This window comes from Anomaloglossus baeobatrachus, chromosome 3 (genome assembly GCF_048569485.1).
Source record: "Anomaloglossus baeobatrachus isolate aAnoBae1 chromosome 3, aAnoBae1.hap1, whole genome shotgun sequence".
NCBI classification, from domain to species: domain Eukaryota; kingdom Metazoa; phylum Chordata; class Amphibia; order Anura; family Aromobatidae; genus Anomaloglossus; species Anomaloglossus baeobatrachus.
This window is the reverse complement of record NC_134355.1, coordinates 132002042-132026271: the sequence shown is the minus strand read 5'-3', so window position 1 is coordinate 132026271 and position 24230 is coordinate 132002042. Positions and strand designations below refer to the sequence as shown.

The 24230-nt window shown below is 55.5% G+C and overlaps 53 non-coding genes across 53 annotated transcripts; all 53 read left to right on the top strand.

The window, feature by feature from the left end:
* The first annotated feature begins 90 nt into the window (after positions 1–90).
* LOC142298411 (U5 spliceosomal RNA) lies at positions 91–206 on the top strand. The gene has a single exon (XR_012752614.1). It is a non-coding gene; the product is annotated as a U5 spliceosomal RNA (small nuclear RNA).
* A 345-nt stretch (positions 207–551) lies between these two features.
* Positions 552–667, top strand: LOC142298410 (U5 spliceosomal RNA). Its single transcript, XR_012752613.1, has one exon. It is a non-coding gene; the product is annotated as a U5 spliceosomal RNA (small nuclear RNA).
* A 345-nt stretch (positions 668–1012) lies between these two features.
* On the top strand, positions 1013–1128 carry LOC142298409 (U5 spliceosomal RNA). The gene has a single exon (XR_012752612.1). It is a non-coding gene; the product is annotated as a U5 spliceosomal RNA (small nuclear RNA).
* A 345-nt stretch (positions 1129–1473) lies between these two features.
* LOC142298408 (U5 spliceosomal RNA) lies at positions 1474–1589 on the top strand. Its single transcript, XR_012752611.1, has one exon. It is a non-coding gene; the product is annotated as a U5 spliceosomal RNA (small nuclear RNA).
* A 345-nt stretch (positions 1590–1934) lies between these two features.
* Positions 1935–2050, top strand: LOC142298407 (U5 spliceosomal RNA). Its single transcript, XR_012752610.1, has one exon. It is a non-coding gene; the product is annotated as a U5 spliceosomal RNA (small nuclear RNA).
* Positions 2051–2395: 345 nt separating this feature from the next.
* Positions 2396–2511, top strand: LOC142297753 (U5 spliceosomal RNA). Its single transcript, XR_012752027.1, has one exon. It is a non-coding gene; the product is annotated as a U5 spliceosomal RNA (small nuclear RNA).
* A 345-nt stretch (positions 2512–2856) lies between these two features.
* Positions 2857–2972, top strand: LOC142298406 (U5 spliceosomal RNA). Its single transcript, XR_012752609.1, has one exon. It is a non-coding gene; the product is annotated as a U5 spliceosomal RNA (small nuclear RNA).
* Positions 2973–3317: 345 nt separating this feature from the next.
* Positions 3318–3433, top strand: LOC142298405 (U5 spliceosomal RNA). The gene has a single exon (XR_012752608.1). It is a non-coding gene; the product is annotated as a U5 spliceosomal RNA (small nuclear RNA).
* A 345-nt stretch (positions 3434–3778) lies between these two features.
* LOC142298404 (U5 spliceosomal RNA) lies at positions 3779–3894 on the top strand. Its single transcript, XR_012752607.1, has one exon. It is a non-coding gene; the product is annotated as a U5 spliceosomal RNA (small nuclear RNA).
* A 345-nt stretch (positions 3895–4239) lies between these two features.
* Positions 4240–4355, top strand: LOC142298403 (U5 spliceosomal RNA). The gene has a single exon (XR_012752606.1). It is a non-coding gene; the product is annotated as a U5 spliceosomal RNA (small nuclear RNA).
* Positions 4356–4700: 345 nt separating this feature from the next.
* Positions 4701–4816, top strand: LOC142298402 (U5 spliceosomal RNA). Its single transcript, XR_012752605.1, has one exon. It is a non-coding gene; the product is annotated as a U5 spliceosomal RNA (small nuclear RNA).
* Positions 4817–5161: 345 nt separating this feature from the next.
* On the top strand, positions 5162–5277 carry LOC142298400 (U5 spliceosomal RNA). The gene has a single exon (XR_012752603.1). It is a non-coding gene; the product is annotated as a U5 spliceosomal RNA (small nuclear RNA).
* Positions 5278–5622: 345 nt separating this feature from the next.
* Positions 5623–5738, top strand: LOC142298398 (U5 spliceosomal RNA). Its single transcript, XR_012752602.1, has one exon. It is a non-coding gene; the product is annotated as a U5 spliceosomal RNA (small nuclear RNA).
* A 345-nt stretch (positions 5739–6083) lies between these two features.
* Positions 6084–6199, top strand: LOC142298397 (U5 spliceosomal RNA). The gene has a single exon (XR_012752601.1). It is a non-coding gene; the product is annotated as a U5 spliceosomal RNA (small nuclear RNA).
* Positions 6200–6544: 345 nt separating this feature from the next.
* On the top strand, positions 6545–6660 carry LOC142298396 (U5 spliceosomal RNA). Its single transcript, XR_012752600.1, has one exon. It is a non-coding gene; the product is annotated as a U5 spliceosomal RNA (small nuclear RNA).
* A 345-nt stretch (positions 6661–7005) lies between these two features.
* LOC142298395 (U5 spliceosomal RNA) lies at positions 7006–7121 on the top strand. Its single transcript, XR_012752599.1, has one exon. It is a non-coding gene; the product is annotated as a U5 spliceosomal RNA (small nuclear RNA).
* A 345-nt stretch (positions 7122–7466) lies between these two features.
* LOC142297564 (U5 spliceosomal RNA) lies at positions 7467–7582 on the top strand. The gene has a single exon (XR_012751843.1). It is a non-coding gene; the product is annotated as a U5 spliceosomal RNA (small nuclear RNA).
* Positions 7583–7927: 345 nt separating this feature from the next.
* LOC142297764 (U5 spliceosomal RNA) lies at positions 7928–8043 on the top strand. The gene has a single exon (XR_012752037.1). It is a non-coding gene; the product is annotated as a U5 spliceosomal RNA (small nuclear RNA).
* Positions 8044–8388: 345 nt separating this feature from the next.
* LOC142297677 (U5 spliceosomal RNA) lies at positions 8389–8504 on the top strand. Its single transcript, XR_012751953.1, has one exon. It is a non-coding gene; the product is annotated as a U5 spliceosomal RNA (small nuclear RNA).
* A 345-nt stretch (positions 8505–8849) lies between these two features.
* LOC142298394 (U5 spliceosomal RNA) lies at positions 8850–8965 on the top strand. Its single transcript, XR_012752598.1, has one exon. It is a non-coding gene; the product is annotated as a U5 spliceosomal RNA (small nuclear RNA).
* A 345-nt stretch (positions 8966–9310) lies between these two features.
* LOC142298393 (U5 spliceosomal RNA) lies at positions 9311–9426 on the top strand. The gene has a single exon (XR_012752597.1). It is a non-coding gene; the product is annotated as a U5 spliceosomal RNA (small nuclear RNA).
* Positions 9427–9771: 345 nt separating this feature from the next.
* Positions 9772–9887, top strand: LOC142298392 (U5 spliceosomal RNA). Its single transcript, XR_012752596.1, has one exon. It is a non-coding gene; the product is annotated as a U5 spliceosomal RNA (small nuclear RNA).
* Positions 9888–10232: 345 nt separating this feature from the next.
* LOC142298391 (U5 spliceosomal RNA) lies at positions 10233–10348 on the top strand. The gene has a single exon (XR_012752595.1). It is a non-coding gene; the product is annotated as a U5 spliceosomal RNA (small nuclear RNA).
* Positions 10349–10693: 345 nt separating this feature from the next.
* Positions 10694–10809, top strand: LOC142298390 (U5 spliceosomal RNA). Its single transcript, XR_012752594.1, has one exon. It is a non-coding gene; the product is annotated as a U5 spliceosomal RNA (small nuclear RNA).
* Positions 10810–11154: 345 nt separating this feature from the next.
* On the top strand, positions 11155–11270 carry LOC142297661 (U5 spliceosomal RNA). Its single transcript, XR_012751938.1, has one exon. It is a non-coding gene; the product is annotated as a U5 spliceosomal RNA (small nuclear RNA).
* Positions 11271–11615: 345 nt separating this feature from the next.
* Positions 11616–11731, top strand: LOC142297763 (U5 spliceosomal RNA). The gene has a single exon (XR_012752036.1). It is a non-coding gene; the product is annotated as a U5 spliceosomal RNA (small nuclear RNA).
* Positions 11732–12076: 345 nt separating this feature from the next.
* LOC142298388 (U5 spliceosomal RNA) lies at positions 12077–12192 on the top strand. The gene has a single exon (XR_012752592.1). It is a non-coding gene; the product is annotated as a U5 spliceosomal RNA (small nuclear RNA).
* Positions 12193–12537: 345 nt separating this feature from the next.
* Positions 12538–12653, top strand: LOC142297768 (U5 spliceosomal RNA). Its single transcript, XR_012752041.1, has one exon. It is a non-coding gene; the product is annotated as a U5 spliceosomal RNA (small nuclear RNA).
* Positions 12654–12998: 345 nt separating this feature from the next.
* Positions 12999–13114, top strand: LOC142298387 (U5 spliceosomal RNA). Its single transcript, XR_012752591.1, has one exon. It is a non-coding gene; the product is annotated as a U5 spliceosomal RNA (small nuclear RNA).
* Positions 13115–13459: 345 nt separating this feature from the next.
* On the top strand, positions 13460–13575 carry LOC142298386 (U5 spliceosomal RNA). The gene has a single exon (XR_012752590.1). It is a non-coding gene; the product is annotated as a U5 spliceosomal RNA (small nuclear RNA).
* A 345-nt stretch (positions 13576–13920) lies between these two features.
* LOC142297654 (U5 spliceosomal RNA) lies at positions 13921–14036 on the top strand. Its single transcript, XR_012751931.1, has one exon. It is a non-coding gene; the product is annotated as a U5 spliceosomal RNA (small nuclear RNA).
* Positions 14037–14381: 345 nt separating this feature from the next.
* LOC142297563 (U5 spliceosomal RNA) lies at positions 14382–14497 on the top strand. The gene has a single exon (XR_012751842.1). It is a non-coding gene; the product is annotated as a U5 spliceosomal RNA (small nuclear RNA).
* A 345-nt stretch (positions 14498–14842) lies between these two features.
* Positions 14843–14958, top strand: LOC142297761 (U5 spliceosomal RNA). Its single transcript, XR_012752035.1, has one exon. It is a non-coding gene; the product is annotated as a U5 spliceosomal RNA (small nuclear RNA).
* Positions 14959–15303: 345 nt separating this feature from the next.
* LOC142298385 (U5 spliceosomal RNA) lies at positions 15304–15419 on the top strand. Its single transcript, XR_012752589.1, has one exon. It is a non-coding gene; the product is annotated as a U5 spliceosomal RNA (small nuclear RNA).
* Positions 15420–15764: 345 nt separating this feature from the next.
* On the top strand, positions 15765–15880 carry LOC142297735 (U5 spliceosomal RNA). The gene has a single exon (XR_012752009.1). It is a non-coding gene; the product is annotated as a U5 spliceosomal RNA (small nuclear RNA).
* A 345-nt stretch (positions 15881–16225) lies between these two features.
* Positions 16226–16341, top strand: LOC142298384 (U5 spliceosomal RNA). The gene has a single exon (XR_012752588.1). It is a non-coding gene; the product is annotated as a U5 spliceosomal RNA (small nuclear RNA).
* A 345-nt stretch (positions 16342–16686) lies between these two features.
* Positions 16687–16802, top strand: LOC142298382 (U5 spliceosomal RNA). Its single transcript, XR_012752587.1, has one exon. It is a non-coding gene; the product is annotated as a U5 spliceosomal RNA (small nuclear RNA).
* A 345-nt stretch (positions 16803–17147) lies between these two features.
* Positions 17148–17263, top strand: LOC142298381 (U5 spliceosomal RNA). The gene has a single exon (XR_012752586.1). It is a non-coding gene; the product is annotated as a U5 spliceosomal RNA (small nuclear RNA).
* Positions 17264–17608: 345 nt separating this feature from the next.
* LOC142298380 (U5 spliceosomal RNA) lies at positions 17609–17724 on the top strand. The gene has a single exon (XR_012752585.1). It is a non-coding gene; the product is annotated as a U5 spliceosomal RNA (small nuclear RNA).
* Positions 17725–18069: 345 nt separating this feature from the next.
* On the top strand, positions 18070–18185 carry LOC142298379 (U5 spliceosomal RNA). Its single transcript, XR_012752584.1, has one exon. It is a non-coding gene; the product is annotated as a U5 spliceosomal RNA (small nuclear RNA).
* A 345-nt stretch (positions 18186–18530) lies between these two features.
* LOC142298378 (U5 spliceosomal RNA) lies at positions 18531–18646 on the top strand. Its single transcript, XR_012752583.1, has one exon. It is a non-coding gene; the product is annotated as a U5 spliceosomal RNA (small nuclear RNA).
* A 345-nt stretch (positions 18647–18991) lies between these two features.
* LOC142298376 (U5 spliceosomal RNA) lies at positions 18992–19107 on the top strand. The gene has a single exon (XR_012752581.1). It is a non-coding gene; the product is annotated as a U5 spliceosomal RNA (small nuclear RNA).
* Positions 19108–19452: 345 nt separating this feature from the next.
* On the top strand, positions 19453–19568 carry LOC142298375 (U5 spliceosomal RNA). Its single transcript, XR_012752580.1, has one exon. It is a non-coding gene; the product is annotated as a U5 spliceosomal RNA (small nuclear RNA).
* Positions 19569–19913: 345 nt separating this feature from the next.
* LOC142297832 (U5 spliceosomal RNA) lies at positions 19914–20030 on the top strand. Its single transcript, XR_012752101.1, has one exon. It is a non-coding gene; the product is annotated as a U5 spliceosomal RNA (small nuclear RNA).
* A 345-nt stretch (positions 20031–20375) lies between these two features.
* Positions 20376–20491, top strand: LOC142298374 (U5 spliceosomal RNA). Its single transcript, XR_012752579.1, has one exon. It is a non-coding gene; the product is annotated as a U5 spliceosomal RNA (small nuclear RNA).
* Positions 20492–20836: 345 nt separating this feature from the next.
* On the top strand, positions 20837–20953 carry LOC142297831 (U5 spliceosomal RNA). Its single transcript, XR_012752100.1, has one exon. It is a non-coding gene; the product is annotated as a U5 spliceosomal RNA (small nuclear RNA).
* A 345-nt stretch (positions 20954–21298) lies between these two features.
* On the top strand, positions 21299–21414 carry LOC142298373 (U5 spliceosomal RNA). Its single transcript, XR_012752578.1, has one exon. It is a non-coding gene; the product is annotated as a U5 spliceosomal RNA (small nuclear RNA).
* A 345-nt stretch (positions 21415–21759) lies between these two features.
* LOC142298372 (U5 spliceosomal RNA) lies at positions 21760–21875 on the top strand. The gene has a single exon (XR_012752577.1). It is a non-coding gene; the product is annotated as a U5 spliceosomal RNA (small nuclear RNA).
* A 345-nt stretch (positions 21876–22220) lies between these two features.
* On the top strand, positions 22221–22336 carry LOC142298371 (U5 spliceosomal RNA). Its single transcript, XR_012752576.1, has one exon. It is a non-coding gene; the product is annotated as a U5 spliceosomal RNA (small nuclear RNA).
* A 345-nt stretch (positions 22337–22681) lies between these two features.
* Positions 22682–22797, top strand: LOC142297612 (U5 spliceosomal RNA). The gene has a single exon (XR_012751890.1). It is a non-coding gene; the product is annotated as a U5 spliceosomal RNA (small nuclear RNA).
* A 345-nt stretch (positions 22798–23142) lies between these two features.
* LOC142298320 (U5 spliceosomal RNA) lies at positions 23143–23258 on the top strand. The gene has a single exon (XR_012752527.1). It is a non-coding gene; the product is annotated as a U5 spliceosomal RNA (small nuclear RNA).
* A 345-nt stretch (positions 23259–23603) lies between these two features.
* On the top strand, positions 23604–23719 carry LOC142298370 (U5 spliceosomal RNA). The gene has a single exon (XR_012752575.1). It is a non-coding gene; the product is annotated as a U5 spliceosomal RNA (small nuclear RNA).
* A 345-nt stretch (positions 23720–24064) lies between these two features.
* LOC142298369 (U5 spliceosomal RNA) lies at positions 24065–24180 on the top strand. The gene has a single exon (XR_012752574.1). It is a non-coding gene; the product is annotated as a U5 spliceosomal RNA (small nuclear RNA).
* Positions 24181–24230: the final 50 nt, after the last annotated feature.

Here is a 24230-nt window from a genome sequence, read left to right as displayed (position 1 = left end):
ACCCCCTGCCTCCCCTTTTCTAGGAGGTCTCCCCGGGCCAAGTGAGGGCTGCGGCCAGGGTGTTAGGTCGGGAGGAGGCCCTTGCCTGATATACTCTGGTTTCTCTTCAGAACGTAAAAATCTTTCGCCTTTTACTAAAGATTTCCGTGGAGAGGAGCAAAACTGAGTTTTATGGCAATTTTTGCATGCTCCAGCTTGCTGGGGTTTCCTTCTTTGGGTTGAACGACAGAATGAGCGGGAGGTGGCTGTAGTGGGAGGCTGACTCCTGTGGCTGCTGCTGGGAGGGAGGCGGTCCTCATTTGAATATTGTGGCCATGGACGGCCCGCTTTTTGGGGAGCAGGAAGCTCGTTTGAAGGGGTGACCCTCTGGTGGAAAGGAGGGCTCAGAGAAGGGAGCAGCCTGGGGAAGATGGCCTCTCGCCAGGCTGGCTGTGTGGTACCGTTTGGTTTAGCCATCATCAACCCCCTGCCTCCCCTTTTCTAGGAGGTCTCCCCGGGCCAAGTGAGGGCTGCGGCCAGGGTGTTAGGTCGGGAGGAGGCCCTTGCCTGATATACTCTGGTTTCTCTTCAGAACGTAAAAATCTTTCGCCTTTTACTAAAGATTTCCGTGGAGAGGAGCAAAACTGAGTTTTATGGCAATTTTTGCATGCTCCAGCTTGCTGGGGTTTCCTTCTTTGGGTTGAACGACAGAATGAGCGGGAGGTGGCTGTAGTGGGAGGCTGACTCCTGTGGCTGCTGCTGGGAGGGAGGCGGTCCTCATTTGAATATTGTGGCCATGGACGGCCCGCTTTTTGGGGAGCAGGAAGCTCGTTTGAAGGGGTGACCCTCTGGTGGAAAGGAGGGCTCAGAGAAGGGAGCAGCCTGGGGAAGATGGCCTCTCGCCGGGCTGGCTGTGTGGTACCGTTTGGTTTAGCCATCATCAACCCCCTGCCTCCCCTTTTCTAGGAGGTCTCCCCGGGCCAAGTGAGGGCTGCGGCCAGGGTGTTAGGTCGGGAGGAGGCCCTTGCCTGATATACTCTGGTTTCTCTTCAGAACGTAAAAATCTTTCGCCTTTTACTAAAGATTTCCGTGGAGAGGAGCAAAACTGAGTTTTATGGCAATTTTTGCATGCTCCAGCTTGCTGGGGTTTCCTTCTTTGGGTTGAACGACAGAATGAGCGGGAGGTGGCTGTAGTGGGAGGCTGACTCCTGTGGCTGCTGCTGGGAGGGAGGCGGTCCTCATTTGAATATTGTGGCCATGGACGGCCCGCTTTTTGGGGAGCAGGAAGCTCGTTTGAAGGGGTGACCCTCTGGTGGAAAGGAGGGCTCAGAGAAGGGAGCAGCCTGGGGAAGAAGGCCTCTCGCCGGGCTGGCTGTGTGGTACCGTTTGGTTTAGCCATCATCAACCCCCTGCCTCCCCTTTTCTAGGAGGTCTCCCCGGGCCAAGTGAGGACTGCGGCCAGGGTGTTAGGTCGGGAGGAGGCCCTTGCCTGATATACTCTGGTTTCTCTTCAGAACGTAAAAATCTTTCGCCTTTTACTAAAGATTTCCGTGGAGAGGAGCAAAACTGAGTTTTATGGCAATTTTTGCATGCTCCAGCTTGCTGGGGTTTCCTTCTTTGGGTTGAACGACAGAATGAGCGGGAGGTGGCTGTAGTGGGAGGCTGACTCCTGTGGCTGCTGCTGGGAGGGAGGCGGTCCTCATTTGAATATTGTGGCCATGGACGGCCCGCTTTTTGGGGAGCAGGAAGCTCGTTTGAAGGGGTGACCCTCTGGTGGAAAGGAGGGCTCAGAGAAGGGAGCAGCCTGGGGAAGATGGCCTCTCGCCAGGCTGGCTGTGTGGTACCGTTTGGTTTAGCCATCATCAACCCCCTGCCTCCCCTTTTCTAGGAGGTCTCCCCGGGCCAAGTGAGGGCTGCGGCCAGGGTGTTAGGTCGGGAGGAGGCCCTTGCCTGATATACTCTGGTTTCTCTTCAGAACGTAAAAATCTTTCGCCTTTTACTAAAGATTTCCGTGGAGAGGAGCAAAACTGAGTTTTATGGCAATTTTTGCATGCTCCAGCTTGCTGGGGTTTCCTTCTTTGGGTTGAACGACAGAATGAGCGGGAGGTGGCTGTAGTGGGAGGCTGACTCCTGTGGCTGCTGCTGGGAGGGAGGCGGTCCTCATTTGAATATTGTGGCCATGGACGGCCCGCTTTTTGGGGAGCAGGAAGCTCGTTTGAAGGGGTGACCCTCTGGTGGAAAGGAGGGCTCAGAGAAGGGAGCAGCCTGGGGAAGATGGCCTCTCGCCGGGCTGGCTGTGTGGTACCGTTTGGTTTAGCCATCATCAACCCCCTGCCTCCCCTTTTCTAGGAGGTCTCCCCGGGCCAAGTGAGGGCTGCGGCCAGGTTGTTAGGTCGGGAGGAGGCCCTTGCCTGATATACCCTGGTTTCTCTTCAGAACGTAAAAATCTTTCGCCTTTTACTAAAGATTTCCGTGGAGAGGAGCAAAACTGAGTTTTATGGCAATTTTTGCATGCTCCAGCTTGCTGGGGTTTCCTTCTTTGGGTTGAATGACAGAATGAGCGGGAGGTGGCTGTAGTGGGAGGCTGACTCCTGTGGCTGCTGCTGGGAGGGAGGCGGTCCTCATTTGAATATTGTGGCCATGGACGGCCCGCTTTTTGGGGAGCAGGAAGCTCGTTTGAAGGGGTGACCCTCTGGTGGAAAGGAGGGCTCAGAGAAGGGAGCAGCCTGGGGAAGATGGCCTCTCGCCGGGCTGGCTGTGTGGTACCGTTTGGTTTAGCCATCATCAACCCCCTGCCTCCCCTTTTCTAGGAGGTCTCCCCGGGCCAAGTGAGGGCTGCGGCCAGGGTGTTAGGTCGGGAGGAGGCCCTTGCCTGATATACTCTGGTTTCTCTTCAGAACGTAAAAATCTTTCGCCTTTTACTAAAGATTTCCGTGGAGAGGAGCAAAACTGAGTTTTATGGCAATTTTTGCATGCTCCAGCTTGCTGGGGTTTCCTTCTTTGGGTTGAACGACAGAATGAGCGGGAGGTGGCTGTAGTGGGAGGCTGACTCCTGTGGCTGCTGCTGGGAGGGAGGCAGTCCTCATTTGAATATTGTGGCCATGGACGGCCCGCTTTTTGGGGAGCAGGAAGCTCGTTTGAAGGGGTGACCCTCTGGTGGAAAGGAGGGCTCAGAGAAGGGAGCAGCCTGGGGAAGATGGCCTCTCGCCGGGCTGGCTGTGTGGCACCGTTTGGTTTAGCCATCATCAACCCCCTGCCTCCCCTTTTCTAGGAGGTCTCCCCGGGCCAAGTGAGGGCTGCGGCCAGGGTGTTAGGTCGGGAGGAGGCCCTTGCCTGATATACTCTGGTTTCTCTTCAGAACGTAAAAATCTTTCGCCTTTTACTAAAGATTTCCGTGGAGAGGAGCAAAACTGAGTTTTATGGCAATTTTTGCATGCTCCAGCTTGCTGGGGTTTCCTTCTTTGGGTTGAACGACAGAATGAGCGGGAGGTGGCTGTAGTGGGAGGCTGACTCCTGTGGCTGCTGCTGGGAGGGAGGCGGTCCTCATTTGAATATTGTGGCCATGGACGGCCCGCTTTTTGGGGAGCAGGAAGCTCGTTTGAAGGGGTGACCCTCTGGTGGAAAGGAGGGCTCAGAGAAGGGAGCAGCCTGGGGAAGATGGCCTCTCGCCGGGCTGGCTGTGTGGTACCGTTTGGTTTAGCCATCATCAACCCCCTGCCTCCCCTTTTCTAGGAGGTCTCCCCGGGCCAAGTGAGGGCTGCGGCCAGGGTGTTAGGTCGGGAGGAGGCCCTTGCCTGATATACTCTGGTTTCTCTTCAGAACGTAAAAATCTTTCGCCTTTTACTAAAGATTTCCGTGGAGAGGAGCAAAACTGAGTTTTATGGCAATTTTTGCATGCTCCAGCTTGCTGGGGTTTCCTTCTTTGGGTTGAACGACAGAATGAGCGGGAGGTGGCTGTAGTGGGAGGCTGACTCCTGTGGCTGCTGCTGGGAGGGAGGCGGTCCTCATTTGAATATTGTGGCCATGGACGGCCCGCTTTTTGGGGAGCAGGAAGCTCGTTTGAAGGGGTGACCCTCTGGTGGAAAGGAGGGCTCAGAGAAGGGAGCAGCCTGGGGAAGATGGCCTCTCGCCGGGCTGGCTGTGTGGTACCGTTTGGTTTAGCCATCATCAACCCCCTGCCTCCCCTTTTCTAGGAGGTCTCCCCGGGCCAAGTGAGGGCTGCGGCCAGGGTGTTAGGTCGGGAGGAGGCCCTTGCCTGATATACTCTGGTTTCTCTTCAGAACGTAAAAATCTTTCGCCTTTTACTAAAGATTTCCGTGGAGAGGAGCAAAACTGAGTTTTATGGCAATTTTTGCATGCTCCAGCTTGCTGGGGTTTCCTTCTTTGGGTTGAACGACAGAATGAGCGGGAGGTGGCTGTAGTGGGAGGCTGACTCCTGTGGCTGCTGCTGGGAGGGAGGCGGTCCTCATTTGAATATTGTGGCCATGGACGGCCCGCTTTTTGGGGAGCAGGAAGCTCGTTTGAAGGGGTGACCCTCTGGTGGAAAGGAGGGCTCAGAGAAGGGAGCAGCCTGGGGAAGATGGCCTCTCGCCGGGCTGGCTGTGTGGTACCGTTTGGTTTAGCCATCATCAACCCCCTGCCTCCCCTTTTCTAGGAGGTCTCCCCGGGCCAAGTGAGGGCTGCGGCCAGGGTGTTAGGTCGGGAGGAGGCCCTTGCCTGATATACTCTGGTTTCTCTTCAGAACGTAAAAATCTTTCGCCTTTTACTAAAGATTTCCGTGGAGAGGAGCAAAACTGAGTTTTATGGCAATTTTTGCATGCTCCAGCTTGCTGGGGTTTCCTTCTTTGGGTTGAACGACAGAATGAGCGGGAGGTGGCTGTAGTGGGAGGCTGACTCCTGTGGCTGCTGCTGGGAGGGAGGCGGTCCTCATTTGAATATTGTGGCCATGGACGGCCCGCTTTTTGGGGAGCAGGAAGCTCGTTTGAAGGGGTGACCCTCTGGTGGAAAGGAGGGCTCAGAGAAGGGAGCAGCCTGGGGAAGATGGCCTCTCGCCGGGCTGGCTGTGTGGTACCGTTTGGTTTAGCCATCATCAACCCCCTGCCTCCCCTTTTCTAGGAGGTCTCCCCGGGCCAAGTGAGGGCTGCGGCCAGGGTGTTAGGTCGGGAGGAGGCCCTTGCCTGATATACTCTGGTTTCTCTTCAGAACGTAAAAATCTTTCGCCTTTTACTAAAGATTTCCGTGGAGAGGAGCAAAACTGAGTTTTATGGCAATTTTTGCATGCTCCAGCTTGCTGGGGTTTCCTTCTTTGGGTTGAACGACAGAATGAGCGGGAGGTGGCTGTAGTGGGAGGCTGACTCCTGTGGCTGCTGCTGGGAGGGAGGCGGTCCTCATTTGAATATTGTGGCCATGGACGGCCCGCTTTTTGGGGAGCAGGAAGCTCGTTTGAAGGGGTGACCCTCTGGTGGAAAGGAGGGCTCAGAGAAGGGAGCAGCCTGGGGAAGATGACCTCTCGCCGGGCTGGCTGTGTGGTACCGTTTGGTTTAGCCATCATCAACCCCCTGCCTCCCCTTTTCTAGGAGGTCTCCCCGGGCCAAGTGAGGGCTGCGGCCAGGGTGTTAGGTCGGGAGGAGGCCCTTGCCTGATATACTCTGGTTTCTCTTCAGAACGTAAAAATCTTTCGCCTTTTACTAAAGATTTCCGTGGAGAGGAGCAAAACTGAGTTTTATGGCAATTTTTGCATGCTCCAGCTTGCTGGGGTTTCCTTCTTTGGGTTGAACGACAGAATGAGCGGGAGGTGGCTGTAGTGGGAGGCTGACTCCTGTGGCTGCTGCTGGGAGGGAGGCGGTCCTCATTTGAATATTGTGGCCATGGACGGCCCGCTTTTTGGGGAGCAGGAAGCTCGTTTGAAGGGGTGACCCTCTGGTGGAAAGGAGGGCTCAGAGAAGGGAGCAGCCTGGGGAAGATGGCCTCTCGCCGGGCTGGCTGTGTGGTACCGTTTGGTTTAGCCATCATCAACCCCCTGCCTCCCCTTTTCTAGGAGGTCTCCCCGGGCCAAGTGAGGGCTGCGGCCAGGGTGTTAGGTCGGGAGGAGGCCCTTGCCTGATATACTCTGGTTTCTCTTCAGAACGTAAAAATCTTTCGCCTTTTACTAAAGATTTCCGTGGAGAGGAGCAAAACTGAGTTTTATGGCAATTTTTGCATGCTCCAGCTTGCTGGGGTTTCCTTCTTTGGGTTGAACGACAGAATGAGCGGGAGGTGGCTGTAGTGGGAGGCTGACTCCTGTGGCTGCTGCTGGGAGGGAGGCGGTCCTCATTTGAATATTGTGGCCATGGACGGCCCGCTTTTTGGGGAGCAGGAAGCTCGTTTGAAGGGGTGACCCTCTGGTGGAAAGGAGGGCTCAGAGAAGGGAGCAGCCTGGGGAAGATGGCCTCTCGCCGGGCTGGCTGTGTGGTACCGTTTGGTTTAGCCATCATCAACCCCCTGCCTCCCCTTTTCTAGGAGGTCTCCCCGGGCCAAGTGAGGGCTGCGGCCAGGGTGTTAGGTCGGGAGGAGGCCCTTGCCTGATATACTCTGGTTTCTCTTCAGAACGTAAAAATCTTTCGCCTTTTACTAAAGATTTCCGTGGAGAGGAGCAAAACTGAGTTTTATGGCAATTTTTGCATGCTCCAGCTTGCTGGGGTTTCCTTCTTTGGGTTGAACGACAGAATGAGCGGGAGGTGGCTGTAGTGGGAGGCTGACTCCTGTGGCTGCTGCTGGGAGGGAGGCGGTCCTCATTTGAATATTGTGGCCATGGACGGCCCGCTTTTTGGGGAGCAGGAAGCTCGTTTGAAGGGGTGACCCTCTGGTGGAAAGGAGGGCTCAGAGAAGGGAGCAGCCTGTGGAAGATGGCCTCTCGCCGTGCTGGCTGTGTGGTACCGTTTGGTTTAGCCATCATCAACCCCCTGCCTCCCCTTTTCTAGGAGGTCTCCCCGGGCCAAGTGAGGGCTGCAGCCAGGGTGTTAGGTCGGGAGGAGGCCCTTGCCTGATATACTCTGGTTTCTCTTCAGAACGTAAAAATCTTTCGCCTTTTACTAAAGATTTCCGTGGAGAGGAGCAAAACTGAGTTTTATGGCAATTTTTGCATGCTCCAGCTTGCTGGGGTTTCCTTCTTTGGGTTGAACGACAGAATGAGCGGGAGGTGGCTGTAGTGGGAGGCTGACTCCTGTGGCTGCTGCTGGGAGGGAGGCGGTCCTCATTTGAATATTGTGGCCATGGACGGCCCGCTTTTTGGGGAGCAGGAAGCTCGTTTGAAGGGGTGACCCTCTGGTGGAAAGGAGGGCTCAGAGAAGGGAGCAGCCTGGGGAAGATGGCCTCTCGCCGGGCTGGCTGTGTGGTACCGTTTGGTTTAGCCATCATCAACCCCCTGCCTCCCCTTTTCTAGGAGGTCTCCCCGGGCCAAGTGAGGGCTGCAGCCAGGGTGTTAGGTCGGGAGGAGGCCCTTGCCTGATATACTCTGGTTTCTCTTCAGAACGTAAAAATCTTTTGCCTTTTACTAAAGATTTCCGTGGAGAGGAGCAAAACTGAGTTTTATGGCAATTTTTGCATGCTCCAGCTTGCTGGGGTTTCCTTCTTTGGGTTGAACGACAGAATGAGCGGGAGGTGGCTGTGGTGGGAGGCTGACTCCTGTGGCTGCTGCTGGGAGGGAGGCGGTCCTCATTTGAATATTGTGGTCATGGACGGCCCGCTTTTTGGGGAGCAGGAAGCTCGTTTGAAGGGGTGACCCTCTGGTGGAAAGGAGGGCTCAGAGAAGGGAGCAGCCTGGGGAAGATGGCCTCTCGCCGGGCTGGCTGTGTGGTACCGTTTGGTTTAGCCATCATCAACCCCCTGCCTCCCCTTTTCTAGGAGGTCTCCCCGGGCCAAGTGAGGGCTGCGGCCAGGGTGTTAGGTCGGGAGGAGGCCTTTGCCTGATGTACTCTGGTTTCTCTTCAGAACATAAAAATCTTTCGCCTTTTACTAAAGATTTCCGTGGAGAGGAGCAAAACTGAGTTTTATGGCAATTTTTGCATGCTCCAGCTTGCTGGGGTTTCCTTCTTTGGGTTGAACGACAGAATGAGTGGGAGGTGGCTGTAGTGGGAGGCTGACTCCTGTGGCTGCTGCTGGGAGGGAGGCGGTCCTCATTTGAATATTCTGGCCATGGATGGCCCGCTTTTTGGGGAGCAGGAAGCTCGTTTGAAGGGGTGACCCTCTGGTGGAAAGGAGGGCTCAGAGAAGGGAGCAGCCTGGGGAAGATGGCCTCTCGCCGGGCTGGCTGTGTGGTACCGTTTGGTTTAGCCATCATCAACCCCCTGCCTCCCCTTTTCTAGGAGGTCTCCCCGGGCCAAGTGAGGGCTGCGGCCAGGGTGTTAGGTCGGGAGGAGGCCCTTGCCTGATATACTCTGGTTTCTCTTCAGAACGTAAAAATCTTTCGCCTTTTACTAAAGATTTCCGTGGAGAGGAGCAAAACTGAGTTTTATGGCAATTTTTGCATGCGCCAGCTTGCTGGGGTTTCCTTCTTTGGGTTGAACGACAGAATGAGCGGGAGGTGGCTGTAGTGGGAGGCTGACTCCTGTGGCTGCTGCTGGGAGGGAGGCGGTCCTCATTTGAATATTGTGGCCATGGACGGCCCGCTTTTTGGGGAGCAGGAAGCTCGTTTGAAGGGGTGACCCTCTGGTGGAAAGGAGGGCTCAGAGAAGGGAGCAGCCTGGGGAAGATGGCCTCTCGCCGGGCTGGCTGTGTGGTACCGTTTGGTTTAGCCATCATCAACCCCCTGCCTCCCCTTTTCTAGGAGGTCTCCCCGGGCCAAGTGAGGGCTGCGGCCAGGGTGTTAGGTCGGGAGGAGGCCCTTGCCTGATATACTCTGGTTTCTCTTCAGAACGTAAAAATCTTTCGCCTTTTACTAAAGATTTCCGTGGAGAGGAGCAAAACTGAGTTTTATGGCAATTTTTGCATGCTCCAGCTTGCTGGGGTTTCCTTCTTTGGGTTGAACGACAGAATGAGCGGGAGGTGGCTGTAGTGGGAGGCTGACTCCTGTGGCTGCTGCTGGGAGGGAGGCGGTCCTCATTTGAATATTGTGGCCATGGACGGCCCGCTTTTTGGGGAGCAGGAAGCTCGTTTGAAGGGGTGACCCTCTGGTGGAAAGGAGGGCTCAGAGAAGGGAGCAGCCTGGGGAAGATGGCCTCTCGCCGGGCTGGCTGTGTGGTACCGTTTGGTTTAGCCATCATCAACCCCCTGCCTCCCCTTTTCTAGGAGGTCTCCCCGGGCCAAGTGAGGGCTGCGGCCAGGGTGTTAGGTCGGGAGGAGGCCCTTGCCTGATATACTCTGGTTTCTCTTCAGAACGTAAAAATCTTTCGCCTTTTACTAAAGATTTCCGTGGAGAGGAGCAAAACTGAGTTTTATGGCAATTTTTGCATGCTCCAGCTTGCTGGGGTTTCCTTCTTTGGGTTGAACGACAGAATGAGCGGGAGGTGGCTGTAGTGGGAGGCTGACTCCTGTGGCTGCTGCTGGGAGGGAGGCGGTCCTCATTTGAATATTGTGGCCATGGACGGCCCGCTTTTTGGGGAGCAGGAAGCTCGTTTGAAGGGGTGACCCTCTGGTGGAAAGGAGGGCTCAGAGAAGGGAGCAGCCTGGGGAAGATGGCCTCTCGCCGGGCTGGCTGTGTGGTACCGTTTGGTTTAGCCATCATCAACCCCCTGCCTCCCCTTTTCTAGTAGGTCTCCCCGGGCCAAGTGAGGGCTGCAGCCAGGGTGTTAGGTCGGGAGGAGGCCCTTGCCTGATATACTCTGGTTTCTCTTCAGAACGTAAAAATCTTTCGCCTTTTACTAAAGATTTCCGTGGAGAGGAGCAAAACTGAGTTTTATGGCAATTTTTGCATGCTCCAGCTTGCTGGGGTTTCCTTCTTTGGGTTGAACGACAGAATGAGCGGGAGGTGGCTGTAGTGGGAGGCTGACTCCTGTGGCTGCTGCTGGGAGGGAGGCGGTCCTCATTTGAATATTGTGGCCATGGACGGCCCGCTTTTTGGGGAGCAGGAAGCTCGTTTGAAGGGGTGACCCTCTGGTGGAAAGGAGGGCTCAGAGAAGGGAGCAGCCTGGGGAAGATGGCCTCTCGCCGGGCTGGCTGTGTGGTACCGTTTGGTTTAGCCATCATCAACCCCCTGCCTCCCCTTTTCTAGGAGGTCTCCCCGGGCCAAGTGAGGGCTGCAGCCAGGGTGTTAGGTCGGGAGGAGGCCCTTGCCTGATATACTCTGGTTTCTCTTCAGAACGTAAAAATCTTTCGCCTTTTACTAAAGATTTCCGTGGAGAGGAGCAAAACTGAGTTTTATGGCAATTTTTGCATGCTCCAGCTTGCTGGGGTTTCCTTCTTTGGGTTGAACGACAGAATGAGCGGGAGGTGGCTGTAGTGGGAGGCTGACTCCTGTGGCTGCTGCTGGGAGGGAGGCGGTCCTCATTTGAATATTGTGGCCATGGACGGCCCGCTTTTTGGGGAGCAGGAAGCTCGTTTGAAGGGGTGACCCTCTGGTGGAAAGGAGGGCTCAGAGAAGGGAGCAGCCTGGGGAAGATGGCCTCTCGCCGGGCTGGCTGTGTGGTACCGTTTGGTTTAGCCATCATCAACCCCCTGCCTCCCCTTTTCTAGGAGGTCTCCCCGGGCCAAGTGAGGGCTGCAGCCAGGGTGTTAGGTCGGGAGGAGGCCCTTGCCTGATATACTCTGGTTTCTCTTCAGAACGTAAAAATCTTTCGCCTTTTACTAAAGATTTCCGTGGAGAGGAGCAAAACTGAGTTTTATGGCAATTTTTGCATGCTCCAGCTTGCTGGGGTTTCCTTCTTTGGGTTGAACGACAGAATGAGCGGGAGGTGGCTGTAGTGGGAGGCTGACTCCTGTGGCTGCTGCTGGGAGGGAGGCGGTCCTCATTTGAATAATGTGGCCATGGACGGCCCGCTTTTTGGGGAGCAGGAAGCTCGTTTGAAGGGGTGACCCTCTGGTGGAAAGGAGGGCTCAGAGAAGGGAGCAGCCTGGGGAAGATGGCCTCTCGCCGGGCTGGCTGTGTGGTACCGTTTGGTTTAGCCATCATCAACCCCCTGCCTCCCCTTTTCTAGGAGGTCTCCCCGGGCCAAGTGAGGGCTGCAGCCAGGGTGTTAGGTCGGGAGGAGGCCCTTGCCTGATATACTCTGGTTTCTCTTCAGAATGTAAAAATCTTTTGCCTTTTACTAAAGATTTCCGTGGAGAGGAGCAAAACTGAGTTTTATGGCAATTTTTGCATGCTCCAGCTTGCTGGGGTTTCCTTCTTTGGGTTGAACGACAGAATGAGCGGGAGGTGGCTGTGGTGGGAGGCTGACTCCTGTGGCTGCTGCTGGGAGGGAGGCGGTCCTCATTTGAATATTGTGGTCATGGACGGCCCGCTTTTTGGGGAGCAGGAAGCTCGTTTGAAGGGGTGACCCTCTGGTGGAAAGGAGGGCTCAGAGAAGGGAGCAGCCTGGGGAAGATGGCCTCTCGCCGGGCTGGCTGTGTGGTACCGTTTGGTTTAGCCATCATCAACCCCCTGCCTCCCCTTTTCTAGGAGGTCTCCCCGGGCCAAGTGAGGGCTGCGGCCAGGGTGTTAGGTCGGGAGGAGGCCCTTGCCTGATGTACTCTGGTTTCTCTTCAGAACATAAAAATCTTTCGCCTTTTACTAAAGATTTCCGTGGAGAGGAGCAAAACTGAGTTTTATGGCAATTTTTGCATGCTCCAGCTTGCTGGGGTTTCCTTCTTTGGGTTGAACGACAGAATGAGTGGGAGGTGGCTGTAGTGGGAGGCTGACTCCTGTGGCTGCTGCTGGGAGGGAGGCGGTCCTCATTTGAATATTCTGGCCATGGATGGCCCGCTTTTTGGGGAGCAGGAAGCTCGTTTGAAGGGGTGACCCTCTGGTGGAAAGGAGGGCTCAGAGAAGGGAGCAGCCTGGGGAAGATGGCCTCTCGCCGGGCTGGCTGTGTGGTACCGTTTGGTTTAGCCATCATCAACCCCCTGCCTCCCCTTTTCTAGGAGGTCTCCCCGGGCCAAGTGAGGGCTGCGGCCAGGGTGTTAGGTCGGGAGGAGGCCCTTGCCTGATATACTCTGGTTTCTCTTCAGAACGTAAAAATCTTTCGCCTTTTACTAAAGATTTCCGTGGAGAGGAGCAAAACTGAGTTTTATGGCAATTTTTGCATGCTCCAGCTTGCTGGGGTTTCCTTCTTTGGGTTGAACGACAGAATGAGCGGGAGGTGGCTGTAGTGGGAGGCTGACTCCTGTGGCTGCTGCTGGGAGGGAGGCGGTCCTCATTTGAATATTGTGGCCATGGACGGCCCGCTTTTTGGGGAGCAGGAAGCTCGTTTGAAGGGGTGACCCTCTGGTGGAAAGGAGGGCTCAGAGAAGGGAGCAGCCTGGGGAAGATGGCCTCTCGCCGGGCTGGCTGTGTGGTACCGTTTGGTTTAGCCATCATCAACCCCCTGCCTCCCCTTTTCTAGGAGGTCTCCCCGGGCCAAGTGAGGGCTGCGGCCAGGGTGTTAGGTCGGGAGGAGGCCCTTGCCTGATATACTCTGGTTTCTCTTCAGAACGTAAAAATCTTTCGCCTTTTACTAAAGATTTTCGTGGAGAGGAGCAAAACTGAGTTTTATGGCAATTTTTGCATGCTCCAGCTTGCTGGGGTTTCCTTCTTTGGGTTGAACGACAGAATGAGCGGGAGGTGGCTGTAGTGGGAGGCTGACTCCTGTGGCTGCTGCTGGGAGGGAGGCGGTCCTCATTTGAATATTGTGGCCATGGACGGCCCGCTTTTTGGGGAGCAGGAAGCTCGTTTGAAGGGGTGACCCTCTGGTGGAAAGGAGGGCTCAGAGAAGGGAGCAGCCTGGGGAAGATGGCCTCTCGCCGGGCTGGCTGTGTGGTACCGTTTGGTTTAGCCATCATCAACCCCCTGCCTCCCCTTTTCTAGGAGGTCTCCCCGGGCCAAGTGAGGGCTGCGGCCAGGGTGTTAGGTCGGGAGGAGGCCCTTGCCTGATATACTCTGGTTTCTCTTCAGAACGTAAAAATCTTTCGCCTTTTACTAAAGATTTCCGTGGAGAGGAGCAAAACTGAGTTTTATGGCAATTTTTGCATGCTCCAGCTTGCTGGGGTTTCCTTCTTTGGGTTGAACGACAGAATGAGCGGGAGGTGGCTGTAGTGGGAGGCTGACTCCTGTGGCTGCTGCTGGGAGGGAGGCGGTCCTCATTTGAATATTGTGGCCATGGACGGCCCGCTTTTTGGGGAGCAGGAAGCTCGTTTGAAGGGGTGACCCTCTGGTGGAAAGGAGGGCTCAGAGAAGGGAGCAGCCTGGGGAAGATGGCCTCTCGCCGGGCTGGCTGTGTGGTACCGTTTGGTTTAGCCATCATCAACCCCCTGCCTCCCCTTTTCTAGTAGGTCTCCCCGGGCCAAGTGAGGGCTGCAGCCAGGGTGTTAGGTCGGGAGGAGGCCCTTGCCTGATATACTCTGGTTTCTCTTCAGAACGTAAAAATCTTTCGCCTTTTACTAAAGATTTCCGTGGAGAGGAGCAAAACTGAGTTTTATGGCAATTTTTGCATGCTCCAGCTTGCTGGGGTTTCCTTCTTTGGGTTGAACGACAGAATGAGCGGGAGGTGGCTGTAGTGGGAGGCTGACTCCTGTGGCTGCTGCTGGGAGGGAGGCGGTCCTCATTTGAATATTGTGGCCATGGACGGCCCGCTTTTTGGGGAGCAGGAAGCTCGTTTGAAGGGGTGACCCTCTGGTGGAAAGGAGGGCTCAGAGAAGGGAGCAGCCTGGGGAAGATGGCCTCTCGCCGGGCTGGCTGTGTGGTACCGTTTGGTTTAGCCATCATCAACCCCCTGCCTCCCCTTTTCTAGGAGGTCTCCCCGGGCCAAGTGAGGGCTGCGGCCAGGGTGTTAGGTCGGGAGGAGGCCCTTGCCTGATATACTCTGGTTTCTCTTCAGAATGTAAAAATCTTTCGCCTTTTACTAAAGATTTCCGTGGAGAGGAGCAAAACTGAGTTTTATGGCAATTTTTGCATGCTCCAGCTTGCTGGGGTTTCCTTCTTTGGGTTGAACGACAGAATGAGCGGGAGGTGGCTGTAGTGGGAGGCTGACTCCTGTGGCTGCTGCTGGGAGGGAGGCGGTCCTCATTTGAATATTGTGGCCATGGACGGCCCGCTTTTTGGGGAGCAGGAAGCTCGTTTGAAGGGGTGACCCTCTGGTGGAAAGGAGGGCTCAGAGAAGGGAGCAGCCTGGGGAAGATGGCTTCTCGCCGGGCTGGCTGTGTGGTACCGTTTGGTTTAGCCATCATCAACCCCCTGCCTCCCCTTTTCTAGGAGGTCTCCCCGGGCCAAGTGAGGGCTGCAGCCAGGGTGTTAGGTCGGGAGGAGGCCCTTGCCTGATATACTCTGGTTTCTCTTCAGAACGTAAAAATCTTTTGCCTTTTACTAAAGATTTCCGTGGAGAGGAGCAAAACTGAGTTTTATGGCAATTTTTGCATGCTCCAGCTTGCTGGGGTTTCCTTCTTTGGGTTGAACGACAGAATGAGCGGGAGGTGGCTGTGGTGGGAGGCTGACTCCTGTGGCTGCTGCTGGGAGGGAGGCGGTCCTCATTTGAATATTGTGGTCATGGACGGCCCGCTTTTTGGGGAGCAGGAAGCTCGTTTGAAGGGGTGACCCTCTGGTGGAAAGGAGGGCTCAGAGAAGGGAGCAGCCTGGGGAAGATGGCCTCTCGCCGGGCTGGCTGTGTGGTACCGTTTGGTTTAGCCATCATCAACCCCCTGCCTCCCCTTTTCTAGGAGGTCTCCCCGGGCCAAGTGAGGGCTGCGGCCAGGGTGTTAGGTCGGGAGGAGGCCCTTGCCTGATGTACTCTGGTTTCTCTTCAGAACATAAAAATCTTTCGCCTTTTACTAAAGATTTCCGTGGAGAGGAGCAAAACTGAGTTTTATGGCAATTTTTGCATGCTCCAGCTTGCTGGGGTTTCCTTCTTTGGGTTGAACGACAGAATGAGTGGGAGGTGGCTGTAGTGGGAGGCTGACTCCTGTGGCTGCTGCTGGGAGGGAGGCGGTCCTCATTTGAATATTGTGGCCATGGATGGCCCGCTTTTTGGGGAGCAGGAAGCTCGTTTGAAGGGGTGACCCTCTGGTGGAAAGGAGGGCTCAGAGAAGGGAGCAGCCTGGGGAAGATGGCCTCTCGCCGGGCTGGCTGTGTGGTACCGTTTGGTTTAGCCATCATCAACCCCCTGCCTCCCCTTTTCTAGGAGGTCTCCCCGGGCCAAGTGAGGGCTGCGGCCAGGGTGTTATGTCGGGAGGAGGCCCTTGCCTGATATACTCTGGTTTCTCTTCAGAACGTAAAAATCTTTCGCCTTTTACTAAAGATTTCCGTGGAGAGGAGCAAAACTGAGTTTTATGGCAATTTTTGCATGCTCCAGCTTGCTGGGGTTTCCTTCTTTGGGTTGAACGACAGAATGAGCGGGAGGTGGCTGTAGTGGGAGGCTGACTCCTGTGGCTGCTGCTGGGAGGGAGGCGGTCCTCATTTGAATATTGTGGCCATGGACGGCCCGCTTTTTGGGGAGCAGGAAGCTCGTTTGAAGGGGTGACCCTCTGGTGGAAAGGAGGGCTCAGAGAAGGGAGCAGCCTGGGGAAGATGGCCTCTCGCCGGGCTGGCTGTGTGGTACCGTTTGGTTTAGCCATCATCAACCCCCTGCCTCCCCTTTTCTAGGAGGTCTCCCCGGGCCAAGTGAGGGCTGCGGCCAGGGTGTTAGGTCGGGAGGAGGCCCTTGCCTGATATACTCTGGTTTCTCTTCAGAACGTAAAAATCTTTCGCCTTTTACTAAAGATTTCTGTGGAGAGGAGCAAAACTGAGTTTTATGGCAATTTTTGCATGCTCCAGCTTGCTGGGGTTTCCTTCTTTGGGTTGAACGACAGAATGAGCGGGAGGTGGCTGTAGTGGGAGGCTGACTCCTGTGGCTGCTGCTGGGAGGGAGGCGGTCCTCATTTGAGTATTGTGGCCATGGACGGCCCGCTTTTTGGGGAGCAGGAAGCTCGTTTGAAGGGGTGACCCTCTGGTGGAAAGGAGGGCTCAGAGAAGGGAGCAGCCTGGGGAAGATGGCCTCTCGCCGGGCTGGCTGTGTGGTACCGTTTGGTTTAGCCATCATCAACCCCCTGCCTCCCCTTTTCTAGGAGGTCTCCCCGGGCCAAGTGAGGGCTGCGGCCAGGGTGTTAGGTCGGGAGGAGGCCCTTGCCTGATATACTCTGGTTTCTCTTCAGAACGTAAAAATCTTTCGCCTTTTACTAAAGATTTCCGTGGAGAGGAGCAAAACTGAGTTTTATGGCAATTTTTGCATGCTCCAGCTTGCTGGGGTTTCCTTCTTTGGGTTGAACGACAGAATGAGCGGGAGGTGGCTGTAGTGGGAGGCTGACTCCTGTGGCTGCTGCTGGGAGGGAGGCGGTCCTCATTTGAATATTGTGGCCATGGACGGCCCGCTTTTTGGGGAGCAGGAAGCTCGTTTGAAGGGGTGACCCTCTGGTGGAAAGGAGGGCTCAGAGAAGGGAGCAGCCTGGGGAAGATGGCCTCTCGCCGGGCTGGCTGTGTGGTACCGTTTGGTTTAGCCATCATCAACCCCCTGCCTCCCCTTTTCTAGGAGGTCTCCCCGGGCCAAGTGAGGGCTGCGGCCAGGGTGTTAGGTCGGGAGGAGGCCCTTGCCTGATATACTCTGGTTTCTCTTCAGAACGTAAAAATCTTTCGCCTTTTACTAAAGATTTCCGTGGAGAGGAGCAAAACTGAGTTTTATGGCAATTTTTGCATGCTCCAGCTTGCTGGGGTTTCCTTCTTTGGGTTGAACGACAGAATGAGCGGGAGGTGGCTGTAGTGGGAGGCTGACCCCTGTGGCTGCTGCTGGGAGGGAGGCGGTCCTCATTTGAATATTGTGGCCATGGACGGCCCGCTTTTTGGGGAGCAGGAAGCTCGTTTGAAGGGGTGACCCTCTGGTGGAAAGGAGGGCTCAGAGAAGGGAGCAGCCTGGGGAAGATGGCCTCTCGCCGGGCTGGCTGTGTGGTACCGTTTGGTTTAGCCATCATCAACCCCCTGCCTCCCCTTTTCTAGGAGGTCTCCCCGGGCCAAGTGAGGGCTGCGGCCAGGGTGTTAGGTCGGGAGGAGGCCCTTGCCTGATATACTCTGGTTTCTCTTCAGAACGTAAAAATCTTTCGCCTTTTACTAAAGATTTCCGTGGAGAGGAGCAAAACTGAGTTTTATGGCAATTTTTGCATGCTCCAGCTTGCTGGGGTTTCCTTCTTTGGGTTGAACGACAGAATGAGCGGGAGGTGGCTGTAGTGGGAGGCTGACTCCTGTGGCTGCTGCTGGGAGGGAGGCGGTCCTCATTTGAATATTGTGGCCATGGACGGCCCGCTTTTTGGGGAGCAGGAAGCTCGTTTGAAGGGGTGACCCTCTGGTGGAAAGGAGGGCTCAGAGAAGGGAGCAGCCTGGGGAAGATGGCCTCTCGCCGGGCTGGCTGTGTGGTACCGTTTGGTTTAGCCATCATCAACCCCCTGCCTCCCCTTTTCTAGGAGGTCTCCCCGGGCCAAGTGAGGGCTGCGGCCAGGGTGTTAGGTCGGGAGGAGGCCCTTGCCTGATATACTCTGGTTTCTCTTCAGAACGTAAAAATCTTTCGCCTTTTACTAAAGATTTCCGTGGAGAGGAGCAAAACTGAGTTTTATGGCAATTTTTGCATGCTCCAGCTTGCTGGGGTTTCCTTCTTTGGGTTGAACGACAGAATGAGCGGGAGGTGGCTGTAGTGGGAGGCTGACTCCTGTGGCTGCTGCTGGGAGGGAGGCGGTCCTCATTTGAATATTGTGGCCATGGACGGCCCGCTTTTTGGGGAGCAGGAAGCTCGTTTGAAGGGGTGACCCTCTGGTGGAAAGGAGGGCTCAGAGAAGGGAGCAGCCTGGGGAAGATGGCCTCTCGCCGGGCTGGCTGTGTGGTACCGTTTGGTTTAGCCATCATCAACCCCCTGCCTCCCCTTTTCTAGGAGGTCTCCCCGGGCCAAGTGAGGGCTGCGGCCAGGGTGTTAGGTCGGGAGGAGGCCCTTGCCTGATATACTCTGGTTTCTCTTCAGAACGTAAAAATCTTTCGCCTTTTACTAAAGATTTCCGTGGAGAGGAGCAAAACTGAGTTTTATGGCAATTTTTGCATGCTCCAGCTTGCTGGGGTTTCCTTCTTTGGGTTGAACGACAGAATGAGCGGGAGGTGGCTGTAGTGGGAGGCTGACTCCTGTGGCTGCTGCTGGGAGGGAGGCGGTCCTCATTTGAATATTGTGGCCATGGACGGCCCGCTTTTTGGGGAGCAGGAAGCTCGTTTGAAGGGGTGACCCTCTGGTGGAAAGGAGGGCTCAGAGAAGGGAGCAGCCTGGGGAAGATGGCCTCTCGCCGGGCTGGCTGTGTGGTACCGTTTGGTTTAGCCATCATCAACCCCCTGCCTCCCCTTTTCTAGGAGGTCTCCCCGAGCCAAGTGAGGGCTGCGGCCAGGGTGTTAGGTCGGGAGGAGGCCCTTGCCTGATATACTCTGGTTTCTCTTCAGAACGTAAAAATCTTTCGCCTTTTACTAAAGATTTCCGTGGAGAGGAGCAAAACTGAGTTTTATGGCAATTTTTGCATGCTCCAGCTTGCTGGGGTTTCCTTCTTTGGGTTGAACGACAGAATGAGCGGGAGGTGGCTGTAGTGGGAGGCTGACTCCTGTGGCTGCTGCTGGGAGGGAGGCGGTCCTCATTTGAATATTGTGGCCATGGACGGCCCGCTTTTTGGGGAGCAGGAAGCTCGTTTGAAGGGGTGACCCTCTGGTGGAAAGGAGGGCTCAGAGAAGGGAGCAGCCTGGGGAAGATGGCCTCTCGCCGGGCTGGCTGTGTGGTACCGTTTGGTTTAGCCATCATCAACCCCCTGCCTCCCCTTTTCTAGGAGGTCTCCCCGGGCCAAGTGAGGGCTGCGGCCAGGGTGTTAGGTCGGGAGGAGGCCCTTGCCTGATATACTCTGGTTTCTCTTCAGAACGTAAAAATCTTTCGCCTTTTACTAAAGATTTCCGTGGAGAGGAGCAAAACTGAGTTTTATGGCAATTTTTGCATGCTCCAGCTTGCTGGGGTTTCCTTCTTTGGGTTGAACGACAGAATGAGCGGGAGGTGGCTGTAGTGGGAGGCTGACTCCTGTGGCTGCTGCTGGGAGGGAGGCGGTCCTCATTTGAATATTGTGGCCATGGACGGCCCGCTTTTTGGGGAGCAGGAAGCTCGTTTGAAGGGGTTACCCTCTGGTGGAAAGGAGGGCTCAGAGAAGGGAGCAGCCTGGGGAAGATGGCCTCTCGCCGGGCTGGCTGTGTGGTACCGTTTGGTTTAGCCATCATCAACCCCCTGCCTCCCCTTTTCTAGGAGGTCTCCCCGGGCCAAGTGAGGGCTGCGGCCAGGGTGTTAGGTCGGGAGGAGGCCCTTGCCTGATATACTCTGGTTTCTCTTCAGAACGTAAAAATCTTTCGCCTTTTACTAAAGATTTCCGTGGAGAGGAGCAAAACTGAGTTTTATGGCAATTTTTGCATGCTCCAGCTTGCTGGGGTTTCCTTCTTTGGGTTGAACGACAGAATGAGCGGGAGGTGGCTGTAGTGGGAGGCTGACTCCTGTGGCTGCTGCTGGGAGGGAGGCGGTCCTCATTTGAATATTGTGGCCATGGACGGCCCGCTTTTTGGGGAGCAGGAAGCTCGTTTGAAGGGGTGACCCTCTGGTGGAAAGGAGGGCTCAGAGAAGGGAGCAGCCTGGGGAAGATGGCCTCTCGCCGGGCTGGCTGTGTGGTACCGTTTGGTTTAGCCATCATCAACCCCCTGCCTCCCCTTTTCTAGGAGGTCTCCCCGGGCCAAGTGAGGGCTGCGGCCAGGGTGTTAGGTCGGGAGGAGGCCCTTGCCTGATATACTCTGGTTTCTCTTCAGAACGTAAAAAATCTTTCGCCTTTTACTAAAGATTTCCGTGGAGAGGAGCAAAACTGAGTTTTATGGCAATTTTTGCATGCTCCAGCTTGCTGGGGTTTCCTTCTTTGGGTTGAACGACAGAATGAGCGGGAGGTGGCTGTAGTGGGAGGCTGACTCCTGTGGCTACTGCTGGGAGGGAGGCGGTCCTCATTTGAATATTGTGGCCATGGACGGCCCGCTTTTTGGGGAGCAGGAAGCTCGTTTGAAGGGGTGACCCTCTGGTGGAAAGGAGGGCTCAGAGAAGGGAGCAGCCTGGGGAAGATGGCCTCTCGCCGGGCTGGCTGTGTGGTACCGTTTGGTTTAGCCATCATCAACCCCCTGCCTCCCCTTTTCTAGGAGGTCTCCCCGGGCCAAGTGAGGGCTGCGGCCAGGGTGTTAGGTCGGGAGGAGGCCCTTGCCTGATATACTCTGGTTTCTCTTCAGAACGTAAAAATCTTTCGCCTTTTACTAAAGATTTCCGTGGAGAGGAGCAAAACTGAGTTTTATGGCAATTTTTGCATGCTCCAGCTTGCTGGGGTTTCCTTCTTTGGGTTGAACGACAGAATGAGCGGGAGGTGGCTGTAGTGGGAGGCTGACTCCTGTGGCTGCTGCTGGGAGGGAGGCGGTCCTCATTTGAATATTGTGGCCATGGACGGCCCGCTTTTTGGGGAGCAGGAAGCTCGTTTGAAGGGGTGACCCTCTGGTGGAAAGGAGGGCTCAGAGAAGGGAGCAGCCTGGGGAAGATGGCCTCTCGCCGGGCTGGCTGTGTGGTACCGTTTGGTTTAGCCATCATCAACCCCCTGCCTCCCCTTTTCTAGGAGGTCTCCCCGGGCCAAGTGAGGGCTGCGGCCAGGGTGTTAGGTCGGGAGGAGGCCCTTGCCTGATATACTCTGGTTTCTCTTCAGAACGTAAAAAATCTTTCGCCTTTTACTAAAGATTTCCGTGGAGAGGAGCAAAACTGAGTTTTATGGCAATTTTTGCATGCTCCAGCTTGCTGGGGTTTCCTTCTTTGGGTTGAACGACAGAATGAGCGGGAGGTGGCTGTAGTGGGAGGCTGACTCCTGTGGCTACTGCTGGGAGGGAGGCGGTCCTCATTTGAATATTGTGGCCATGGACGGCCCGCTTTTTGGGGAGCAGGAAGCTCGTTTGAAGGGGTGACCCTCTGGTGGAAAGGAGGGCTCAGAGAAGGGAGCAGCCTGGGGAAGATGGCCTCTCGCCGGGCTGGCTGTGTGGTACCGTTTGGTTTAGCCATCATCAACCCCCTGCCTCCCCTTTTCTAGGAGGTCTCCCCGGGCCAAGTGAGGGCTGCGGCCAGGGTGTTAGGTCGGGAGGAGGCCCTTGCCTGATATACTCTGGTTTCTCTTCAGAACGTAAAAATCTTTCGCCTTTTACTAAAGATTTCCGTGGAGAGGAGCAAAACTGAGTTTTATGGCAATTTTTGCATGCTCCAGCTTGCTGGGGTTTCCTTCTTTGGGTTGAACGACAGAATGAGCGGGAGGTGGCTGTAGTGGGAGGCTGACTCCTGTGGCTGCTGCTGGGAGGGAGGCGGTCCTCATTTGAATATTGTGGCCATGGACGGCCCGCTTTTTGGGGAGCAGGAAGCTCGTTTGAAGGGGTGACCCTCTGGTGGAAAGGAGGGCTCAGAGAAGGGAGCAGCCTGGGGAAGATGGCCTCTCGCCGGGCTGGCTGTGTGGTACCGTTTGGTTTAGCCATCATCAACCCCCTGCCTCCCCTTTTCTAGGAGGTCTCCCCGGGCCAAGTGAGGGCTGCGGCCAGGGTGTTAGGTCGGGAGGAGGCCCTTGCCTGATATACTCTGGTTTCTCTTCAGAACGTAAAAATCTTTCGCCTTTTACTAAAGATTTCCGTGGAGAGGAGCAAAACTGAGTTTTATGGCAATTTTTGCATGCTCCAGCTTGCTGGGGTTTCCTTCTTTGGGTTGAACGACAGAATGAGCGGGAGGTGGCTGTAGTGGGAGGCTGACTCCTGTGGCTGCTGCTGGGAGGGAGGCGGTCCTCATTTGAATATTGTGGCCATGGACGGCCCGCTTTTTGGGGAGCAGGAAGCTCGTTTGAAGGGGTGACCCTCTGGTGGAAAGGAGGGCTCAGAGAAGGGAGCAGCCTGGGGAAGATGGCCTCTCGCCGGGCTGGCTGTGTGGTACCGTTTGGTTTAGCCATCATCAACCCCCTGCCTCCCCTTTTCTAGGAGGTCTCCCCGGGCCAAGTGAGGGCTGCGGCCAGGGTGTTAGGTCGGGAGGAGGCCCTTGCCTGATATACTCTGGTTTCTCTTCAGAACGTAAAAATCTTTCGCCTTTTACTAAAGATTTCCGTGGAGAGGAGCAAAACTGAGTTTTATGGCAATTTTTGCATGCTCCAGCTTGCTGGGGTTTCCTTCTTTGGGTTGAACGACAGAATGAGCGGGAGGTGGCTGTAGTGGGAGGCTGACTCCTGTGGCTGCTGCTGGGAGGGAGGCGGTCCTCATTTGAATATTGTGGCCATGGACGGCCCGCTTTTTGGGGAGCAGGAAGCTCGTTTGAAGGGGTGACCCTCTGGTGGAAAGGAGGGCTCAGAGAAGGGAGCAGCCTGGGGAAGATGGCCTCACGCCGGGCTGGCTGTGTGGTACCGTTTGGTTTAGCCATCATCAACCCCCTGCCTCCCCTTTTCTAGGAGGTCTCCCCGGGCCAAGTGAGGGCTGCGGCAAGGGTGTTAGGTCGGGAGGAGGCCCTTGCCTGATATACTCTGGTTTCTCTTCAGAACGTAAAAATCTTTCGCCTTTTACTAAAGATTTCCGTGGAGAGGAGCAAAACTGAGTTTTATGGCAATTTTTACATGCTCCAGCTTGCTGGGGTTTCCTTCTTTGGGTTGAACGACAGAATGAGCGGGAGGTGGCTGTAGTGGGAGGCTGACTCCTGTGGCTGCTGCTGGGAGGGAGGCGGTCCTCATTTGAATATTGTGGCCATGGACGGCCCGCTTTTTGGGGAGCAGGAAGCTCGTTTGAAGGGGTGACCCTCTGGTAGAAAGGAGGGCTCAGAGAAGGGAGCAGCCTGGGGAAGATGGCCTCTCGCCGGGCTGGCTGTGTGGTACCGTTTGGTTTAGCCATCATCAACCCCCTGCCTCCCCTTTTCTAGGAGGTCTCCCCGGGCCAAGTGAGGGCTGCGGCCAGGGTGTTAGGTCGGGAGGAGGCCCTTGCCTGATATACTCTGGTTTCTCTTCAGAACGTAAAAATCTTTCGCCTTTTACTAAAGATTTCCGTGGAGAGGAACAAAACTGAGTTTTATGGCAATTTTTGCATGCTCCAGCTTGCTGGGGTTTCCTTCTTTGGGTTGAACGACAGAATGAGCGGGAGGTGGCTGTAGTGGGAGGCTGACTCCTGTGGCTGCTGCTGGGAGGGAGGCGGTCCTCATTTGAATATTGTGGCCATGGACGGCCCGCTTTTTGGGGAGCAGGAAGCTCGTTTGAAGGGGTGACCCTCTGGTGGAAAGGAGGGCTCAGAGAAGGGAGCAGCCTGGGGAAGATGGCCTCTCGCCGGGCTGGCTGTGTGGTACCGTTTGGTTTAGCCATCATCAACCCCCTGCCTCCCCTTTTCTAGGAGGTCTCCCCGGGCCAAGTGAGGGCTGCGGCCAGGGTGTTAGGTCGGGAGGAGGCCCTTGCCTGATATACTCTGGTTTCTCTTCAGAACGTAAAAATCTTTCGCCTTTTACTAAAGATTTCCGTGGAGAGGAGCAAAACTGAGTTTTATGGCAATTTTTGCATGCTCCAGCTTGCTGGGGTTTCCTTCTTTGGGTTGAACGACAGAATGAGCGGGAGGTGGCTGTAGTGGGAGGCTGACTCCTGTGGCTGCTGCTGGGAGGGAGGCGGTCCTCATTTGAATATTGTGGCCATGGACAGCCCGCTTTTTGGGGAGCAGGAAGCTCGTTTGAAGGGGTGACCCTCTGGTGGAAAGGAGGGCTCAGAGAAGGGAGCAGCCTGGGGAAGATGGCCTCTCGCCGGGCTGGCTGTGTGGTACCGTTTGGTTTAGCCATCATCAACCCCCTGCCTCCCCTTTTCTAGGAGGTCTCCCCGGGCCAAGTGAGGGCTGCGGCCAGGGTGTTAGGTCGGGAGGAGGCCCTTGCCTGATATACTCTGGTTTCTCTTCAGAACGTAAAAATCTTTCGCCTTTTACTAAAGATTTCCGTGGAGAGGAGCAAAACTGAGTTTTATGGCAATTTTTGCATGCTCCAGCTTGCTGGGGTTTCCTTCTTTGGGTTGAACGACAGAATGAGCGGGAGGTGGCTGTAGTGGGA